The sequence below is a fragment of the Myotis nattereri genome (assembly GCF_964212035.1).
Source record: "Myotis nattereri genome assembly, chromosome: 8".
NCBI lineage: Eukaryota > Metazoa > Chordata > Mammalia > Chiroptera > Vespertilionidae > Myotis > Myotis nattereri.
Window position 1 is genome coordinate 86,229,950 of NC_138083.1, and position 23,271 is coordinate 86,253,220.

At 38.3% G+C, this 23,271-nt stretch overlaps 1 protein-coding gene across 1 annotated transcript in view; it reads left to right on the forward strand.

The window, feature by feature from the left end:
* The window catches only part of DCC (DCC netrin 1 receptor), a gene marked incomplete at both ends in the record, with an annotated part of 936,944 nt that overhangs the window by 108,084 nt on the left and 805,589 nt on the right, over positions 1 to 23,271 (forward strand). The window lies entirely within an intron of this gene.

Consider the following 23,271-nt stretch of genomic DNA (forward strand, 5'->3'; position numbering starts at 1 on the left):
AGTCGGGATCTCTGTAAGTTGTACTGAGGTTCTAGAAATATTTTCTAGAATCTTTTCTGTCTCAGAGTTAAAGGGAATTGCCACTCTGTTCCTTGTTCTCTGTTGAGAACAGATTTCCAGGTTATATTTATTTAAATATATTGTAGGTGCTCGTTTTTTGAAATCATATTTAGCTAAGGATAAACCTTCAAATACTCCTGGAGGATTTATCCTTAAGACTCAGGTGTCAGATTTAAGTGGGTGATCAGTTATATTCCAGTGGTAATGGGAACTAATGACAAATGAATTTCATAATAATATGTATTATTATTAGTAGTATTTCAAGTTACATATATACATAATACTGCATTTTCATTCATGTCAATCAATATTTATAATATATACTAGGTGTATATTCATGTATACTGCAACTTTTCTGTTGCCTTCATGTGAAATTGGTGAGAGCATTGTTGTCCAAAATAGTAATGGTGGACAGTAGCCTCTTTCCCCAACACACATTGGAGAGGTAGTAAAGATATTCAAAATGCCACATATTTTTATGATAACTTTGCGTAGTGTACCAACTTAACTACATATGAGCTGAAACGTTAACATAAAATAGTTTTAAATATGTCTAGTGATATTCAGGTTTAAAAAATATCTCGTCTTTTACTAGGCTTCAATATATGACATAATTTTCAACTTTTCTGCTATTTGAAGAGATAACAATTTAAGCAACATAGAAGATATTAAAAAGTTGCTTATGGTGGTATTTTAAAGAAGAAAATATATATGTACACCCCATCCCCTACACACACACACACACACACACACACACACAACCTATAGATAGATTTCATAGACTCTTAGACCTTAACTTGACTCAAGAATGAGCTGGCTTCACCTTATTTCATAGGTGACCAGCTTTAAGTTGCAAAGCTGGGGACAGAATCCTGTTTTCTAATACTAATTCTGAGGTGTTTTTGATGTTCAACATGGTTTCCCAAGAATATTACTCCCAGAGAGAATTTATCTAGCATTTTTATTTTTCAGACTTTTTTTTAAAGACATGATTTTTGTTTCTGATTTGTATTGAAGTGAATAGAATCCTATTATACTGCACTTCATGGAGATGCAACACACGGAGGGCTTTTTGTACTCACTTTTCATTTCTGCTTCTCTTTGTCACAAAAGGCTCTTCACTATTGTAGTTGAAATCATTTGTAATTATGAATTGTGCTTTTAAAAAATCATCAATGAAAATCTTTGATTTAAAATGAGGTGCCAAAAGAAAAGGAGAAAGGAATGACTGGAATTTAATGCAATAGAATAGTTATACAGAAATCACAAAAGAGAGGCATCTTACCTAGAGTGTGTCTCATCAGGCAGCAGGAAAATGAACATATCACATTTAGTCCTATTTTGCAATTTTTTATACAGTGTTACTTGATACAACAGTACACAGCAAATATCTTTATGCCACATGTTAAATATTTGTGATATATTCAATATATTCACTGAACAAAATATAGACATGGTGGGCACAGGGAGCCACTCATAGAGTAAAAGAAGATACAAATGTTTAAATACTCAAACTTCTTTTATTATTTTTGTTATTTTAAATTCTGAGCTATTACACAATAATTTTATGTTGTGTTTGTAAATGTGCCAATATCTATTAATTAGTAGCACCCTCAGAGTTTATCTCACCAAATAATAAAATAAGAAGCACTGAATTAAAAATATGCCTAAGCTAAAGAGAGTGAAAAGAAAGGGAACAAATATTTCTAAATATGGGTCTTGATAAGTTCACTCCTTTATTCAAAATATTTGGTTAATTAGGGATCACATGACTTGTTTCACCAACTCAAAGATAAATATAATCACACTCACTTAATATTATGTTATTGAGTATATATGTGTGTGTGTGTGTGTGTGTGCATGTATATTCAGTATATATATATATATATATATATATATATATATATATATATATATATATAAAATACACACACACATGCAGAATATTATTCATTCAGTCTCCAGGAAACTGTTATACTGTTATTAGACATCCTAACTAAGCTTTTAAAGACCTTGTCCATCTCTATAATTTCAACTGTTTAAAAGAAAGGAGGGAAAGAGGAGGAGGAAGGGAGAGAATGAGTGAAGAAAACAGAATTACTCAGGTCGAAGTGGTCTGTCTTGATATAAAAGTTAACTTTGGAAAGACGCAGAGTCTGATCAGTTCAGTCCGCTACAGCCTTTGGATGATGCCACTCAGTGCCACTGATGGAGACAAGTTGCTACATTATCACACAGATATCTACTCATGATGTCTTTAGTGGTCCAGATCTTGGCTGAGCCATGGTGCTCTCCACAGAAAACCACAAGGATTTGTTCTGCTTAAAACCCCACGGCTGAGACCACCCTACCCAGTCATACCTTGGCAGTGACTGCTTCTGTGGCACCATCATTGTCAGCTGTGTCCTGATAACACTTTCTCCCATGAGCCTACAGCTTTTATATTGAGCAAGGGTCATCAACAAGTATATGATTTTGGGAAAACTCATGGGCCTTCCCTGATAACATATCTTAGGTGCGGTGCCTTGTGCACTATCCTGTTATTAAATCTTAGGCTGTAGAGCTTGGGTTTCCTTCTCCCTGGAATCCTTAGGATTCCTATCGAAACAGAACATCCTTATACCTTGTGACCAACTTGAATTACTAAAGAAACAGTAAATGTCTATGAGATCTCTTATATACTTTTCTCCCCCTATTTCCTCTCCTATGCTCTTCTTGGCCCAAATTTACGTAATTTAAGGATGCACCACTAGTGATTCATTTAAGCAAATATGCTTCAATAAAATGTCTTGACTGTACTACTTGATATCAAAGGTGCTGACATAAAAATTTTAATTATCTCTTACTCAGTGTTTAATCTTTGCCAAAATAGGCATCTTGTTATATACTTTTAATTTTTTAAAAATTCCCCATTAAAGAACTTAGAATATCTTAGAGTTAGATTACCCTAGTGTGCTATTTTAAAAACTCTCACTTTTGAATGGGATGAGGGAGTGTAAACACTAAAAACATTTAATTGTATTTTTTTACTATTGCTTTTTGGATGGACTAATTATATTGCTTGAGCTTCAAAAAATGCAAAGGGCAGTTAAGATCTAACAACTTCTGCTATGCTGAACCATGAGATTTGCACATCAGTGAATGAGTTTTTAACTCTCAACCTCGAAGCATCCCATAAATTAGTCATAATCTGGACTTACCCTGTGGTTACAGAAGGCTCATAGAATCAAAATCTCATATCAGCCTCTACCCAGAGAATTCTCTGATCACTCACATCAACTTACCCTTTCTACTAGGTCATTCTTATCAATACACAGCCTCCTGGCATTTTCCCAAGCTAATAGTCGAAACCATCCTCTTTTGATCCCGCTTCCCCATCTAGATATTGCCCTATTTCACTGCTTCCCTGTCCTTCAAAACATCTTGAAGATGTTTTGTTTGGTTTGTTTTATCTCTAACGCCTCTTATTATTATTTTAGTCAATCCTACCCTAGTCGGGTTTTGCCTCCTCATTCTTTGCATCAAAACTGCTGGTGCTAAAATTCCCAGTGACTCACCCAATGCTCAGTTCTCAATTGTCCTCTTAGCTCATTTGACCCAGCTAATTGCCCCCTCCTTCTTTGTACCCTCTCTTCTCTTGGCTTCCAGGATACCAAACTCTCCCAGCTGGCCTCCTTTCCAATGAGTTGCTTAGTCGTTCATTGCTGTTATCTCTTCATCTTTCTGATGGCTCAAGGTTCAGTCTTGGATTTCTTCTCTAGCCATGTTTATTCTTTTGGTGAGCTCGTCAGTGTCATGGCTTAAAGATGCTTAAGACATCCCTATTTTCATCTCCAGCTCAAACCACTTCTCTGAACTCCAGATTCATGTTTTGTTTAGGGACATAAACATTATGGTTTGCATACACTGAGTGCTTACTAGGTATTAGGGACTGTGCTAAGAGCTTGAGGTCAATATCTCTTTTAGATGGTAATACTGTCTCCATTTGACCAGTGAGGGGAAAGTGGCCTATAAGAAAATTGTTCATGGTCTCACACTGACTGCTCAGTACTGGTTCTAGGATTTTATCCTGGTAATATGAGCTCAGAGCCCTTGATCACAAGCACCGGTTGGAGATATCTGCAGAAGGATGAACTGAATCAATATTCTTCAGTTGCATACCCTGTGCCGGGCACTATATTAAGTGCTGAGGACATAATCAGAGCAGTGGAAGTAGAGATTCTTTCTGTGTTACACCTTCTATCTATACCAGGTGGAGAATATTATACAATATGAAGCAAAGACTGACATTTTTATGTAGATATAAATAAGGATCATCTAATGCTGCATTTGGAAGTGTTTGCCTTACCGCTATTTAGTGTTTAGTCTTCATAGCTTCCCTTCAGAATGGCCAGTCAGGTTTCTATAGTGGGTCCTCTTCTGTACTTCTAACTTCAATTTCTATGAAATTACTGAAATTTTATTTGCAATTTGCCTTTTTGATGTGTGTGTGTGCCTGCTTAACTATGCTATATTATCAGCTTATTGAATGTAAAGGCTTTCTCTTTATTTAATTGCCTACTCCCCTAAGATTCTTAGTTTTCTTCCCTTCAAAAAGAATTTCTAAATATATGCTCACTGAATTCCATCTAGGTAGGGAGACGATTTTTTATATACACTCTTTTTGAATGGGAAGATGAAAGTACCAGTGGCTAATGTAATTTATCAAAAGCCGTGGAGCTGGGCATGAAATCAGAACACCCAAACATCTGAGCTTAGGATCTAAAGTGTGTGCTTTAGTCCCCTGCGGCCTTAAGCAAGATACTCAGATGTCAGCAGTAGGTGGATTTTAATAGAAGAGGTGTAACTAAGCTCTCTGCGTGAAGAGCTGGGTTTTATAGAATTAAGCAAGTGTATTCATTAGTATCTACAGATTAGTGAGCTGCCCATAAGACCTGCACCAAACATGGACAGTGACACAAGTGGTGATTTTTAATTTGCAACTATCTACTTGACACATTCAACAGGTGAACATGTAGATTTCCCTGCATCAGTGATTCTAAAACTCCGTAGCACAAAGCATCACTTTCAACTTGAGTTTCAAAGAGTAGGCAGTGTGGAACCAGAGGGAGACTTTCGGCAGGCAGTTGCCACTGTCTGTTTGTTTTGCTGTTTTATTTCTCCCCATGGAAATTTCATTTCTGATACTTCAGTTTGCTGTGCAAAACGGCTCTCTCCTGGAGCAACAGAAATCCTGCCTGTGCCATAACTGATGTTCTTTGGAGGCAGCTATGATTGGAGGCGTGTTTTTGCTAGCATCTTTCCTTTCTTAATCATTTCAGGAGAATATAAAGAGACCTTTAGAATTTTACAAGTGGTCATCTTTGGTCTGAGTATTACGTTAACAACAAGGAATTGTTGATTGGGACTAAGGTGCCCAACTTTGCCATTTTGCCTGGGAATTTCTGAACTAAAACTAAGGAAATGTAAGGCATTCCAGAAAAAGCTGGTCATCCCATTTACATCCCTCCACTAAACTAGAATAACTTTAACCCACTAATTAGGAGGGACCCACACCTGCCCAGTAAGTACTGGAAATTGCTAAATATGGCTTTTTTTTTTTTTTTTTTTTTTTTTTTAGAATTAGTCTGCCTTTGAGACAATATATTTTCCAGAAGTCAGTGGTGGGGCAGAGGTTCCTAAAGATTAGGTGAACTGGTAAAGTAACTCCCAGCCAAGGACCCACATCTCTGCTGACTTTATCTTCCTGTTTCCCTTGGTCAATAAATGTCCCTTTCATGTAGCCAAGCCAAAGGGACTTTTTCACAGAAAGTGCCTCATGCTCTCTGTGGCTCTATTTTCTTGAGTCTCACAGTCATTAGAGGCACAATAGCCACCTCCTGCCACTGACAAGCCTAGAGTTTTGTGGTGATGCCCTCAGGGCCAAGGCATCACAATTGGTGTGGAAAGAGGCTTAGGCCCCTTATCCTGACAAAGGAGCTTCTGTTGAGGGCCTTTTCCCTGAAGTGGTTCCATTCAGGCCTAGGCCACTAGCTTAGTCCTTTTAAATTGCCAGCCCCATTGTTCAAGGTATTTCTTGAAAAGAGGAATCCTGTGTAGGTCCTGTAACTTGACTTGTTCAGATAATGCTGAAAACATCTCCCCTAGAGTCTATCACCACAAGACCCAGCACAATCACAACAGTAACCCCCTGTCACCAACTTAAATTGATAATGGCTCTTCCTGTCTCCTTGTACTGGCACAAACAGTATTTCTTTCAATTCTTCTGTGGACACAAAGAGATAGCTTCAATTATACTCATTTTATAAACAATAACATGTGCTTGTCTCTTCAAGCCCAGTGAGCTTGTTGTTGATAAAAATTAGTTCAATGCTGGTTGATAATTACATTACCAGAAATAATTATTGAATTGTCTTTTCTTACTATTTGATATTCAGGTGGTTGAACAAAATAAAAAGCTAGATGCATGGTTGGTTGCAAGTCTGTCTCTTGCCTCCAAGTCTTTTCCAGAGAAACACTGCTCTCTACACCTTTTGTCTAATCTGGTTCCATGCTTCTAAAACAGCGGTTCTCAACCTGTGGGTCGCGACCCCTTTGGGGGTCTAAAGACCCTTTCACAGGGGTCACCTAAGACCATTGGAAAACACATATATAATTAAATATTGTTTTGTGATTAATCACTATGCTTTAATTATGTTCAATTTGTAACAATGAAATTGGGGGTGACAACATAAGGAACTGTATTAAAGGGTCGCGGCATTAGGAAGGTTGAGAACCACTGTTCTAGAACAAGAATATACAGCAGGATGCCGAGAAGACCCTGGCTAATATGTCTGTGGTTGATCTAACATAAATATAACAGGGTTTTCTAATAACTACATTATTTTTATGTTAAATCAACCATGGATACAATATGAAAACTCACATAAAATTGTAATGTAACTCAGGCAACTTCTGAAAATATTTAGGGGAGTGGGCTGCATCAGGAGATATTACTGAGTGGGTGTTTCAAGGGAACAATTTAGGAGCCATTGTTTCTAGTCCAATTCTGCCTCTTGCACATGGGTGTCATAGTCTGTACCTCACAAAAGATGTGTTGACCTTGATTGAGCTCCTAATATTTATCTTGTCTGTAGTAGCAATATTGGCTTTATTACTGAAATAACAGAATTCAGTGATGACATTTCTTTTGTCATAATTTAAGCTAAAATGAGACTATATTTAGTCTTGTTTCAAATTAGAACACACTGTACAATGTGCCATCTGAGCTTCCATAATAAAAACCAGATGTATCTAATATTTACTGAATCTTTATGCCAAACACTTAGCTAAGCACTTTATATGCACTAGTTATAAGTGCTATAAGTTGCCTTTATTAATATCTTCTTTTTGAAGATGAGAAGACAGATGCTTGGAGATGATTATCAACTTGCCCAACAGGAAGTAAGGGCAGAGCTGGGATTTCAAACCAGGACAACCTGAGGTTGAGCCCATGTCCTAACCTACTCTTTATGTGGTTCTTCTCTCTGAGTGATTTAAGAACAGTCCTATAAAGCAATTTCTGATGAGTTATATAGCTTTGATGATATTTTTATATACATAGATATCCATCATAGTCAGTGAAGAAATATAGTTATGCTCATTCATTCAACAAAGGTTTTTGAATCCCAACTATATGCTAGGCTCTATGGATGTAGCTATGAGTAAGGGAAGATCTCTTCCTTGGAGTAGCTAACAGTCATGTGGAGGAGACAGGCATATAAATACAACGTGAAACAATCAAATAATGACAAGATGAAACATTATGTACTATAAAAAAGGCAGACAGAGCACAGATACCACCTGGACTTAGAACTCATAAGGGGAATTGGCATGATGTAGTAACCATAAAGATTGTCCCTCCAAAAGGCTGAATATAGTGAAGGAGAGAAAGGAGTGCAGACAAGGGTGAAGGTGAAATAAATCTCAAGCGAGCCTTTCAATTTCCTTGGATAAGTTTTCTGGGCTATTTGAAAACATTTAATTGTTAATTATTACTAGTTTCTAAAATCAGTTTTATTGGTCAACTTTATTCCAGGCCTTCAAGCAAAACTTTAAGTAAATAGTAGCATGTGGTTCTCATTAATCTCTTTGGTTTTCTTAAAGGCCAATATGAAGGCTTATTGATAATTAATATGTTTAGCAATGTAAACTTTTACATTAATAAAACTGATGCAAAATTACTGCCTCAACCAACCACCGTCATGGTAAAGAGCCAATAGACTTTAACAGTGGTAGAGTTGGAGTATGATAACCCTCAGGAGACTAGTAGCCTTCCAGTTGTCTTATTCTTGAAGATTAAAATATGTATAACTATAACAAAACTCATAGATGTTGCTACATTAAACTTTTGTTAGTTTTTTGAATGACATAATTTTAAAAGCAAAGTGTTTACTTAAATGATCTTCTTATTTCAGGACTAGACATGCTACCAGTATACATAGTCTATGATTTTTTTTATGCATAGTTTTAACACCTACAGTTGTGTAAACTGACAACAATAAGATACCTAATATATGCTGAATTTAGGCTTTTCTTCCTCCTTATAAAAACATTCTAGTGCCATCTTCTAGAGGTGCTATTGGTAGACAACAATTTAGTTTAGACAACATAACAATTTTGCATATAAAGAAGTGTTTATTTAATATTGAGGTATACTTATTTTATAATAATGAATGGAAAATGGGAGGCTGGTAATTACAATAGTGGTAAGCAGTATGATCTCATAAACTTTGATAATTGCAGATAAAATCAGGTTCAACAAAATGGCTTTAATTGAATGCTCATCTGACTTAGGCCATTGTGTTAATCAGGTTATGCTAACTGCTATAACATCTCAGTGGCCCTGACTGGTTTGGCTCAGTGGATAGAGCGTTGGCCTGTGGACTGAAAGGTCCCAGGTTTGATTCCAGTCAAGGGCATGTACCTTGGTTGCGGGCACATCCCCAGTGGGGGTTGTGCAGCAGGCAGCTGATGGATGTTTCTCTCTCATCGATATTTCTAACTCTCTATCGCTCTCCTTTCCTCTCTGTAGAAAAATCAATAAAATATATTTTTAAAAAATCAGTGGCTGAATTAGTGCAGTAAAGGTTATGTGACTCATGTTACAGTCACATATGAAGCAGTGTGTATCTCTTTCTGGTCCATGTAGTGATTCAGAGACACAGGCATCTTCTTTCTATGGCCATGCATAAGTAGGGCTTTCAGGACGTTCGTGTCCTCAATCAGATTCCCTGCCTCCATCCGATAGACCCCAGGTGAAAGAATAGGTGGACATCACATAGAAAAGTTGGGAGCAGGGAGACTAGAGGTGATACACATCACTTTTACTCACTTTCTTTGGATAGATTTCAGTTACTGGCCCCAGGTAATTGCTGAGGTACCTGGTCGTGTGCTCAAGGGGGAAAGGAAAGGGGATTCAATGATTATATGGCAATGTCACAGCTGGTCAAATGTGTGTTTGATCGTGAAGAAACAGAAGATTTAGAATCACGTACAAAATGCTGGGAAGATGATCAAAATTGTCTACAAGAGGCAGGATATGACCAAGGATTTGGTGGTCTCTGGCGCTGTAGGCATACAGCTGCTACTCCTCTTCCCCACTGTCCCCCTGCTCTATTGCCTGTATGTCTATTGTGGGGTTATGTAAATATGTCCAAAAGTAGGATATGTCCAGTAGGACTACAATAGCTTCTCCTTCTGCAGGAATTAAGTTCTAGACAATTTAAGATGAGATACAAATTGCAAACATTTTTCCTAGAAGACCCAGAATGCAACTGAAAAAACAAACACACACACACACAACTTTCTTTGAAATATTATAGATTTTTCTACCTGACTTTCGAATCTCTGGTCATATCAAGGAAGATATGTAAATGTGTCACATCATCAGTATGTCCTGGGATGGTCAGGGCAGTGTGTTGGAGGAATGCCTACTGAAAGGGGGGTTGGGGGAGGGTGGAATTGCAGAGTGACAGGAGAGAAAACATTGCCTCAGAGGGGTTTCCAGGGACTCAGCCAATGGGAGACTTCCCAAGACTTTAGTCAGGAACCCCAGTGATTCCCCACACAGTTGTTCCTTTGAGTCAGCACAGAACATAAACCTTCCCCAACTGGAGACGAAATATCCTATTTCCTCTCAGTGTTACAACAACATAAAGCTAGGAATCCTCTGATCCTTCTATCACACTCACTGTCTCTGGAATTAGATGCTTATCTCCTGTAGAGCAGGGGCTCTGGTCTTCAAATCTAATTTTGTGTCACAAACACAGTAGAAGTTAAAGAACTGCCCACTTGTAACAAATAGGCAGAATCTGCCAGAGACTCTTAAAAAGAAGACTCTCCCCCGAATGCTGACCTCCCAGTGTGGAGGCAGTCCTTTGTCTTTTGTGGGGGCAGCAGGTTACATGGGCTCTACTCTAATAACTGTTTTCACCCTGAAAATAGAAGGTCAGGTCAGTTCCCTCCACTGGCTTGCTTCTTCTTGTGATATGTTAAAGGGAACACACGTAGACCATTTTCATCAGTGCGTGCCATTGCCAAGCATTATCATTCATGCTTGACCATTTTGATTAGACTAAACTGATCATCGGTGCATGATCACATTCTATCATCCTAGGTAAGACTAAGCAAAAGCAACAACAGAAACTGTCCCTCTGAGAAAGCTCGCTTCAGCAGCACTTAGCTCAGGGTTGTGCTGAGAAGCCCGCGGTCCTGCACAGGGAAGAAGAAATTAGATGGAGCTTATTGGAAGTGAACCTGTGGCAACTATATATCAGGATAATGACCATGTTCTTCTCACATTACTTCTAAGCCGTGCAATCGGAGGAGCCCTACCGAGCCTTTTTAATCATGGAAAGGACTAATGAAACACTGGCATTCTCGGTGGTGTTGGAATGCTTTGTGTGACCTTGCTGAACCTTGAATTTTCATTATTGTTTCTCTCTTACGGAAATGTTCGCAATTCTGTCTTACATGAAGGGCAGGAAACGGAAAAGAAGCCTGCGATGATGAAGTCAGTTTTCACTGCAGAAGAATGACCTCATTGCTTCCTGAGGGAGCAGGGAGGGAAGGCCAGGTCTTCTCCAGGCCCTGCGGACGCTGTCCTATTGGACGGGGGCTATGAGACCAGGTAGGGTTTATATTAAGTATCCCCAAGTTGTAATTAACTAGATTGTCATCCACACAATTTCCTTAATGCAAACTGTCCAGCCTAGAAGAAAATGTGTAAGAGACTTTTGAGCAAGGCGTGATAGACTTTTACAAGATAGCTTGTATAGGGATTCTTTTACACTATGGTGAAATAAGTCAGAGGTAGAATAACATGCTTTTTACCCTCATGGATAAAACTGCCTGCTGTCCTGTTCTCTTTTCTGCACAGTCCCTAGACCCTGGACCTCACTTTTCAAGGCTACACCAACTTCCTCCTCTGTTCAGGCCCACCATCTGCATTCCCCTGATTTGTCTTCTAGGGGGGATCATTCCCACCATTCGTTAATCCCATCAAAATGATTCCTCTCAGCCCCTTTCAGAGATCTGCTTGATAGAAGGAAGTAAACTTCATGAACAAATATACAATGTTATTACTGTAGTAGACTCATCCCTTTCATTTTCCCCCTAACACTTATTACAAACCTATTTTGTGCTAGTTTCTAGGAATGAGCTTTCATTTGCCTCCAAAATGCACAAAACCTTTTGGACCTTAATATGTTTTATTTCTCTGATAACATATTTGTATTTTAAAGGGCCATGTAGGGCCTTAAGCCAAAGGAAAAAAAAGTATTTAGCAGTTCAGGCAGAGAAAATAGAATGATCTTTCTGGTTGGGGTCTAAAGAAATAGAGGAGATTGCAAAGCACTTAGATCCAAAAATAGAGTTAGTTTGACTGTGTATGTGATAGCCCACAACCCAGGTTCCATGGGCTCAGGTTTTGGCTATTCAATTACAATATGGACAGTGGAGAAATCATGACTGAAAAAATACGTTTTCCGTATTTGCCTGCAGAAGGAGTCATCATGTAGCATGCTAGTGGTCCTCTGGGAATGTCCCAAACAGCCGTTGCCTTCCCTCACACATGATATCTCTGGAGATTTGTGAAATTCGGTTTCTGTGTTGCTGACTCAGTGGATGTGCTTTGGAAGATGAATTGAGAGGGGGATGATTAGGAGCCTGACACTGAATTCTACTTTTGTCTTAGAATATGATCCGATGGACCTGCTGACAAATGAATGTCATTTTACAGAGCACAGTTTTTAGTCTTTAAGGAAATGGAAAGTTCTCTGGGTAACTTGATACCAACTATCCTGTTAATTGCCATAATTTTCTTGGCTCAAGTCAGGTTTGCAGCCCATCCTCACAGGATAGATCCTATAAACCTTTTAGTCGGGGACAGTATTTGACAAACCCCAGGTACACATAGAATTGGGCTACAGGGGTGGAGGCACCTATGCTAGAAGCTGTTCTAAGAGAAGGAAAACAACAGACCCTTCATAATTTGATGACTTTTTCACCTCATTCCCAGGCCCCGTGTTCCAAAGTGAGGGGAGGCCAGGCATTCCTGTCCACATGAGGAAAGCTTTCCAATCAAAACCCAAAGCTGTGTTTCTGGAGCGTTTCGTTTAGAAGGCCCATTATTAATGCGCAAACATGGTTTTCAAAAAATCAAGTTGTTTCTAAAGTAGGGTGTCATCTGAAATCCACAAGATGGCTCAGTTGTTTTTGGAAACTGGTCTCTGCTTTGAGGTGAGGGGCCCATCATGTGGTGGAAAGGACACGTCGGAGTCAGAACCTGTGGACTCGGCCCCTGCTTCCAGGTATGTGGCTGCCCAAAGCCCCCAGACAGGTATCCGTGACTCCCAGGAAGCTCCCCTTGTAGAGGAAGACCAGGATGACGTGAGCTTCTGTGTTTCTTCCTTAGTTAAAACTCTACGATTTTAAACATTTGGCCGATGACACTGGTCTCTAAAGTCACTCTCAAATGATAGACTTGGCAAGTCATTTGGCATCTCCCGTAGCACATCACCTTCCTCTATGGTTCACTTAAGGTCACTCATCTTCCTCCGGGCCCTTGTTTTATTCCTCAGCACAGCCGTTCTGGCCGAGACTCAATCTCTCTTCCAGTTACCCTTGAGATGGGGTGTGTGGCGATTCCACTGAAGTTCCTGCCCCATTCTCTTGATGTCCTTCTCATGTTCAGCAATGACCCTGAACTCAGCCCACAGGCCACATTTTTTCGTTGGATGTTTTTGTTGTTGTTTTTTTCCTAATCAATTGATATAATGCTGCTAGAAACTTTGCTATAGCTGTGAGGTCTTTTAGGATTAATTATGGTGAAACTTCAGGAGGGCTACAGCCCAGCCTTAAGCTACACGGGCAATTTGAGCAGGAGAAAATCACTCCAACTTAAATTCTAATAGGCTTATCAGAGAAAAAAATGAAGCAGTTTATAAAACACTCCCCTACTGGTTGAAAGGTGGAAGGCAGGTGGGAGGAGGAGGCTGGAGTTGGTGTTCCAGAGGTTAGGAGATGTGTAAGACTCACTAAGAGAGGGAGTCAAAGGGAAAATATCCAGAATTCCAAATTAATCAACTCCGCATGCTTCTTCTCTGCCTTCTCCCAGCCTCACGTGCAGGTTTTAAATCAGTCGGAGGCATTAGCTTACGGCTTCACGTTTGTGACAGTCATGGGTACTCATGGCAGGCTACCTGGGCTTTCCATGCAGGCACTCTCCTCTGGTGATGAAAGTGAAAACATCTGCCACCCACGGGACTCACTGAAGCTGACTCCACCTGCAACTAGAGGAGGCCGTGGCCTCCATCCTACATAGTCATGCATGTAGAGTTGCAGAATTTTCTGGGTAGAGAAATGGAGGCCCAGAGAGGGTAAGTAAATTCTCTGGGACTACACAGCTTGATAGACACAGACCCAGGAAAATAACTCAGATCTCCACTCCTCCAGCTGGTTCTTCTTTCTGTAGCTCCTACTTTCTTGTCTCAGAGAGTTGGGGGGATAACTTTCTAACTTTTTTTTAGAAAACATTGACATGGCACCCCCAAACTGGTTATATTTATTCTGCTGATTATTTGGCTTCGCCATTTTGTCTTTAAAATTCTTCCCATTCCCTGAATTGGTGTCTGTCTAAAGGTTAGGAAACTAAGTTCTGCCTCTGATACTATTCATTAGACTTTCTTTGATTTAAGTTTGAAAAATATGGAGAAGTTCTAAGGGAGCTGGTGGTAATTTCATCATTCTGGTGTTGACTCCCTACCCCTCATGTTGACAAGTAAAGAGGCTGACATATAATCACACATTCTGGGTGGAAAGCTAGGAAACATTGTCTGTAGTTTATTTTATACCTATAGATAGATAATACTTAAGCAACTTTATGGGAATGTTTTAAGGCCTTTCTACTGACGTCTAGGCAGAAAATACAATGTGTTCTAAAAACACTCAAATTCAGTAGGTACTGCCAGGGTAAAGCTAATATGAAAATAACTGCTTGTAAGAAAATGAACACAAACCTCCGGTAGTGGCAGCAAATAATGTGTATGAGGTAGATAATAAATAATACATTAAGCCCTTGTATCGTTCCCACTTCTGTCAAGGTAAAAAATGAAATATTTGTTGCTGGGCTCATAATTACTTTTATGCTTAAAACAGGGAAAAAAAATTGGGTTGTTGATACCGGAAGATATGAGCTAAGTGTTTGTGCTGTTGCTGTTTTCCTGTGAGTATGAGGGTAGAGGTAGCATGAGGTTGTATTTTTCTTTAAAGAGAAGGGAGTGATTAGCACTATCCTTTTTCTAACCAACCACCCAAGAAAGCAAGGGCTTTACCATTCCAGTCATTCATGAGATTGTTTTGCCTTTCTGAGCTTTGTGCTTGTGGAGATTATAAAAGAGGGAAGAAGAAAACATGGGGTGATCAGTGTTAGGGAATGGTTTGTAGAACAAAGGATAAATATTAACTAAAGGTTATGATTCTGAATTTCCAAAAACAACATATTTTTGTCTAGCCAGATAGATTATGTGGAAATAGTATAATCCTTGAATCTTATTTCAATCAGGGTTTCTAGCCTACAGTCCCAATAGCCTCCTTCTCTATTATTGCCTTCCATACTTTAAGGAAAATCATTTGCAATAATTTCATCAAGAATATTAATGTTTCTCCAGCTGATGTCTGGATGTACTATTTGGGACAGAACTTGGGCACCCTGTTGAAACATCTGAACCCTAGAACAACTGAAGCAAAGATCTAGAGGTGAATGCAAGCTAAGCGGTCCCACTGAGTCAGCTTCCTTCCTCGTAGCATGAGATCCAGGAGAACCAAAATCTGTCTTCTGTGAGTTTCAAGGCTAAAAATAATGTACTTGGAGCTACAGCAGCTGAAGGCTGAAATCGGACTTGATATTCCACAATCGTAGCCACATTGTCTCTTTTCCCTTTGTCCTCTTCCATTCCTGACAGAAACCATTTGAAGTTTTATTTTAAATCACCTGGCTTGTTGGCATAAGGAACCTGCAATTTAGATTTGTGATTGTTTAGGCTTAGAGTGTGTGTGTGTAGGAGAGGAGAGAGAGAGAGAGAGAGAGAGAGAGAGAGAGAGAGAGAGAGAGAGAGAGATCCTGTCAGTGTTTAATTAAATCAATGTAAAATGCTATTTGAGCCTAAAGCAAAGACTTTTCCTTTACTCATTTAATGTCACACAGATTATGGCAAGCTTTTCATTTGTATAATTTGTCATGTACTGCCATTGCCTTTTAAGCAAGCATGCTGGCTTAGTCAAAATCATTCATTTAAATGGGAATAAAGTTTAATTACTCCCTTTTACCTTTACACATGTGTTACAAATCATGTAGTGTCTTGAAGAGAATGCATTGAAGAAGCAAGAAGATTTCCATTCTAGTCCCAGGACTGCTTCTACTTAACTGTGTGACTTTGGATAAATCACTTCCTGTGATAGTCACTATGGGCTAACTGCTAACAACAACAACTCACAATAGGGATTTTTCTCACTCAAGTACTAGTCACATTTAGGTTGTAAGATGGGCCATGTAGTACCTGCACCATAAGCATGAGAATCGTGTAAAGCAGCACTTATGAATGCCTTGGGGAAAACAACAGGGAGCAAGCTGAAAGTGTGATATTATGAAGGTTTGCTCCTCTATTTTAGTCATCTGTGACTAAAACCAAATTTTAACTAGTTTAGCAAAAATGATAGACTTATGAGCCAACGATACCCACGGCAGTCCAAGCAACACCAAGCCCTGGGAAGAACCAGCAGCATCTTGGACTCAGGAAGGAGGACCAGGCCTTTGTGTGACTCTAGTGTTTTCATTCTCTGGCTCTCTCTGCAGTTTGGACCCCTCTTCTCTCCTGTGGACCAGAGTCTTCCCACTGTGTTGTATAGAGACATGGTGGTTGATGACTCTTGTTTTATGTATTTTATTTGTTTGTTTGTTTTTAATTCTCACCTGAGGATATAGTTCTTGATTTTTAGAGAGAGGACAAGGGAGAGAGAGACACACACACATCAATGTGAGAGAGAGCAATTGGTTGCCTTCCATACATCCCTGACGGGGATGGAACCTGTAACCTAGGCATGTGCCCTTACTGGGAATTGAACCTGCAACTTTTCAGAATATGAGACAACACTCCAACCAACTAAGCTATACCAGCCAGGACTGTTTTATATATTTTAAATATTCATATTTTGGAAGGGAACTGACTTGATTGTGAGAGTTTCTATTTGCAGAAACATGAGTTTAATACTGATATGGGTGGGTGTGGTGTACCACAACCATCAACTATACCCTAGGGACAGTCACCCTGTAGTAATATAAAGGATGGGGGGGGCAGGAATAGTATCTTGTTTTTCCACCTAAATGACTATCTTCTTGACTGAATGTCAAAGGTGCCCAGTATCTCATAATCGTGCCCCACAATTATGAACATTATCTTTCTCTCTTATATCACATTTACCTTTCCCTTTGTCCTAGATCCTAAGATCCATATTTTCTACTAGGTTAATCCAATAACTTAACCGCTGCTTAAGGGTTTATGAGTAATTACTCATGGGTGCATTTTCATAGAAGTATCCTATAACTTTAACTGTTAAGAGGAACATTCAATGTTTACTGGGCACTTACTGCATGCAAGGAAGGCACTGGGCTGGAAAATGTGGGTAATACCAAGTCAGTGAAGATGTATTTTGGCTGGTGTGGGAGAAAAGCTTGTTGGCCCTGGTGTTAGATTGCTAAAAAGTTCAACCTTTGCCACCTGGCAGTATTATCCTGGGTTAACTAGCCTGACTTCTGTGCCTCATCTCTCCCTTTGAAAATGGTAGGGATAATAGTAACTATCTCATAGACTTGTTTGTGAGATTTAAATGATGCATACAAGCATGTACAATGCTTAGCCCAGCAATTGGCTCATTGTAAAGGTGCAATGATTCTTACCTTTCAAACACTAAACCATCTATAGTTCATCATTGCTTAAGAAGACGGATTTAGTCTGCCCTCTCAAACTGTTTTTCTATGATATACTTTTTTGTTACTGCCTTGTATTTAAAGAGTCACCATCAAAACCCCATTTCATCATTTTAGAGAATCTAAGCACTTTGTTCTTAGTCCCTTAGTCTTAACTTGAACTTTTCCTCTGTAGCCTGTAATTTGTTCAGACATAATTCTGGGGATGTCTCTGGACAATCAAAGCTACTAGGACATCTGTAACATCTTTACTGTGTACCAGTCTTCCTGCCATGTGCCATCTCCCTCTCTCTCTTATTCTGAGTTTTATTTCAAGTGGTTCACTCCTTCTCACACATTAATTCCAAATTATGGTTGTGAACTAATCCATTCAAGTGACCACAAATGCAGACAACTTTTCTGTTAAATTTGACCTTTCTGTATCAACATAACTAATATAAAAAAATCAAGAAAGATCATGAAGATTTATCATGTTAAAGTAAAACTCTAAAGATTGCTTTTCTCTTTCTTCCTCTGGGGTTCTGAACTCTGCTTTAACAATACTAAAGGAAACTATTTTTGAGTATTTTTGTTCTCAGATTTATGCTAGCAAACCATATACTTATAATAGACCCTACCAATCATAAAGGATGCTAACATAAATGGAGCATTGACTCTGTGCTATACATTCTATATAGCTCTCTTTACAACACAGTCAAGTTTGTTATTAACCTTAAGACTCAGAACAGAAATTTGCCCCAAGTCCCACAGCCAGTGAATGTCAGAACTGAGATTTGGACCCAGGTTAGCCTAAATCTAAAAGACTTGCTCTTTCTGTTCTACCATCCTCATTATTCAAGACTCCATCAGCCTAATATTCAAGAGAAAAAATGAAGAACACTAACCAATTTATTAAATAGAGATAAATGTGCAACTACTTTGGCTATGTATCTATTAAAATAATTCATTGGCTTAACATGTGGATTCTTCTCATGTTCCTTGAAGTTACGAAGTGAGACAAGAAATACAGCTGTGAGTGACCAACTCACGTCCCTTGATTATATGTATTCTTTGCTGAAGATCTTTTGAGGTCCACATTTTTACACTAACAGGTAAACCTACTCCTCAATAATGCACTGTTGGAGATCCCAGGTTCTAGAGCTATCAACAGATCGATAGTCCCAATTGACCTCTCCATGCCATTTTTTAATAAAATAGTGATGATATTAATAATACCAATATCTTAGCTTGTTATGAGAAATGAATAAGTGGATATATTTTTGAGCAGTTAGAGCAGCGCCTTATTCCTGATAAACACTCACAAAGGATTAACTGTTCCAATGACTAGAAATACAACTAGGGCCTCAATGAGTGTCACTGCTGAATTTCCCCTTTGACAGCTATAAATCTAAAGTGTCTCTAGCTTTAGAAATGATAATTATTTAATTTCATTTGGATTTCTGCATTGCCAACCAAATTAACTAATTCGCTGTGGTATTTAGGATTTTAAAAATATCATTTTTAAAATTCTCATTTCCAGACCCTAAAACCTCCTTCTTGTGTATAGCTGTTTTGAGTTGACCAAATATTTAGAAAAAAAATCTCTTTAAAATTACCAAGAGAGCAACTTATTCCCCTTTCAAAGATTTTATCACAATGTTTCATGTTAGAAGTTAATAAAAAATCTATTACATTTAATGAGGATATCTTCATTTACTCACTTCATATAGACTGGAGATAATTTTCATAAGTAAACTCAGGCACAACTAAAGAAAGCAAAGATATTTATTGAGGCTTAAATATTTTGCTTCATTTTAATGCAAATAGATTTCTTCAAATTCTTAAACTTTCTTGGGCTTAAACAGGTGTTGGTTTTATCTATGGGAATGAAGTGTTGACACGAGAATGCAAATACTGTAGGGCTGTGCACCAGGCTGTCTTCTCAAAGCTGTTTTTCAAGAACTTCCCAAGATCCCCTTCTTCTGGGGTCCACACATCTGCCCACCTCCTGCCTGTCACAGGCAGTGTTAGGGACACGCTTTCCAACTTGGAGCGGCCAAGAGTGGGTCAGATGAAATTTTTACCGGGGAAACCTTCACCGCCTGTCACTGCACTCCTGCCCACGTGCACCCCCAGATTCACACTGATCCTGAGGCTGAGTCAACACACCACACAAAATGGCAGAGTAAGCAGCTTTTATCTTCCACCAAGTATTTCCAGTGGTTATGTTTTTAAACCAAAGTTCCATGTTTATTACGTAATTTTAAAAGTCTCCTAGTTCTACAATGTTTCTTAAATTGTACGCCCAACTCCCCATGTTCCCCATGAACATTTTCTTTTGTAGGAAATTTTGAGATTAATGTAGGAACTCTACAGGTGCCCACTTAGATTCCAAATCTGACTCTCACACTATGCGGGACCATGTTGCCTCAGTGTCCTTATCAGCAAAATGGGGATAAGAATAATAGTACCTTCCCCACAAGATTTATAAAGTACCTAAAATATTATTTGAAATGTGGTACCATATGAATTATATTATAATAATTTAATTAGATTTCTTTTATTAAATTATTACAAAAATATTACTATTCTTCAGAATTAACTTTCAAATTATTTTATTTTCTTTTCTTTTTTTAATATATATTTTATTGATTTTTTACAGAGAGGAAGGGAGAGGGATAGAGAGTTAGAAACATCGATGAGAGAGAAACATCGATCAGCTGCCTCCTGCACACCCCCTACTGGGGATGTGCCTGCAACCAAGGTACATGTCCTTGACCAAAATCGAACTTGGGACCCTTCAGTCCACAGGCTGATGCTCTATCCAGTGATCCAAACCGGCTAGGGCTCAAATTATTTCCATGATCCTTTTGATGTTTACTATCATATCTCTAGTTAACATGCTTATATTGCTATTTATTTTTTCAGTTTTAGGGACTTGGTTTTATGGAAGATGAGGATGTTTATTCTCACTTTGCCCCACCATACTCACCCCCACACACATATAACCACACTCATGCACCCACTCACACTCATCCATAACCCTCCAATACAGTTAGATCATAATTTTGATGAGATCAACACTCATTATTTACCCTATTATGACCTTTTGTAAATCTTATTTACTTTTCCATTCTAAACTTTCATTTGCTTAATTTGCTTAATTTTTTACATAGTTGCCACTAATTCAACCCAAATTATCTGTAATTGTCTGAACTTCTTTTTAAAGCATTTAGTGACACCAGGAAGTTATGAATTATGTCATCTTTTTGAAGAAGCTTCTTCCAGAGCCAGTCTGTTCTGATTGCACAGTTATCATCCTGGTCTGTTTCTGGGACTCCTAATTATTTGGATGTTGAACTTTCAGTAATGTTGTTTCAATTTCTTATGTACTTTCATGCATTTTCTATCCTTGATCTTTGTGCATTACTTTCTAGGAGAACTTTCCATCTGCAAATATTTCTGTTTGGTGATAATCAATGGGCAGAAAGTCAGAATATATAGAAATTGGCCAAATCCTGTTATCAATAATGTTTGAGGTTGGAGGGCAAGTGATTTAGCTCCTTTGGTCTTAATTTCCTTATCTGTAAGCTAAAAGGAGTTGTACTAACCTAGATTTTTCTGAGCTTGGCTAAGGTGTCAGAAGCTGATCTCTGCCAAGGGCAGAGAGAAATAACACAACTCTCAGCCCTTTGCTCTCCAAACAGAGCAGGGTATTTTGGCCTTTTTCATCAAAGTTTCTAAGATTCTTGTCATTTGATTGCTTTTTTGGGGGGAGATCATGTTTTTATCCCCATTTTTTAAACTGGTTTTGGTGATGTCAAAGGTTCTTTTTGTCTTTGAAATCCTGTGACTTGATGTGATACCCCTTCTACTGTTCTGACCTTTGAGACTTGTAGCATGGAGACCTCCCATGGTGACTAGTGATCTGATGCATGTACGATCACAGCAACAGTCCCTTTCATTACATGACATGCAGTTTCTTCCATGGCTCTGGAACTAGACTGTAGGTGCTGAGAAGTCTTGGCAGTCAGCTTGAATTAATAAAGAAATATGGTAATAGACAGGAGGTCTCACATTGCAGGCTTAAGAAAGATTATAATAGCTCTGACAGTGTGGAAATGGTCCTTAATTTTTTAAGAAACATGGACTACCTCAGCAGGCGGATGCTTACGGATTACTAATCACTTACAGCTCCGTTGGAAACCAGTTATCCATCATCGCAATGTGGACAGTGTTGCCGGAGAGAATTTTAGGAGGTTTGAATGCAGAATGCACTAAGAATGCAGCACAAAAAGAGTTATTTCTTCCAGGCGATGAATTGTATTTTGGTCTCAGAGATAAATTGTATCATTAGACATTTTTATGTACTGTCTGGCTGTGTACCGGCACCAATAGCTTCTACTCACCCAATGCTCATTACAAAGTACTAGAAGCAAGTGGCAACTCTTGTCGAGTATTAGGAGACATGGGGATACTAAAAATGAGCAGAATCTCTTCCTACCAAACATTTGTACCTAGAAAGAGTGTTCCAGCAGGTTCTTACTAATAGCGGAGAGTAGGTAATGCCAGAGAAATTAGGAAAACAATTATACAAGTATTATGAGTATTTCATTGGTCATATTTTATTATATTTTAATGAAAATTACAGAATAAATTAGAGTATAACAAATAACTAGAGTTTAAAGAGCAGAAAATGTTGCTTAGATGGCGGAAAGAGAATGTACTTAAACACGCAAAGCAATCTTTCTCCAAACCAAAAGGGATAATTCAGTAGTAAATATGACCTATGCAATTACAGCTGGCCCTTGAACAATTCAGGGTAAGTGACACCAAACCCCTGCACAGTTGAAAATTAGTGTATAACTTTTCGCTCCCCCAAAACTTCACTACTAATAGCCTACTGGTGACCGGAAGCCTTGCCTATAATATAAACAGTTGATTAACACATATTGTGTATATTTTATGTATTACATAATGTATTCTTAGTATAGTAAGATAAATTAAATATTATTTTAAAATTCTAAGAAAGATAAAATACATTTACAGTATTTATTGGAAAAAATGTGTATATGAATGGACCTGCACAGTTCAAACTTGTGGTTTTTTCAAGGGTCAACTGTAATAAAAAATAGGATTATAATTTTTATTTGAAAAATATATTTTATTTTATAATTAATATATTTTTAGGGTACAAAATGGAAGCATGCAGAAAAATAAGAATATAAAAACACTAGTACTACTTTTTCATTCTTTCCAAGCTGGTAATTCTTTTGTAACTTATTTTACAAGGTTGTAGATATGGTTAAGATGAGTGGTTCTCAAACTTTAGTATCAGATCCACCTGGGCAGCTTGTTAAAGCACAAATGGGGGATACCCCAAAGTTCTGACCCGTTAGGCCTTTTGGGGGTTCCACTTCTAACAAGGTCTATTGGATGCCAATACATCTGGTCTCCTGATTGGCTATTTGAAGCAAGAATAGAGTTTAAGGTCACAGATTCCTAAAGATAGTCAGCCAGACCTCATGTCCTCATTATTTCTTCCCGCTGATTCCACAAAATAGAAAGTGATTGATTTATACCAACAAATCAAATGAACTTATATCATCTACTAAGACAGATGGTGTGATACCAAAGAAACAAACAATCACTGAAGTTATTTGTTTTCCTTTTAATCACCAAAGATGGAAAATCTAGTTATTCAGTCC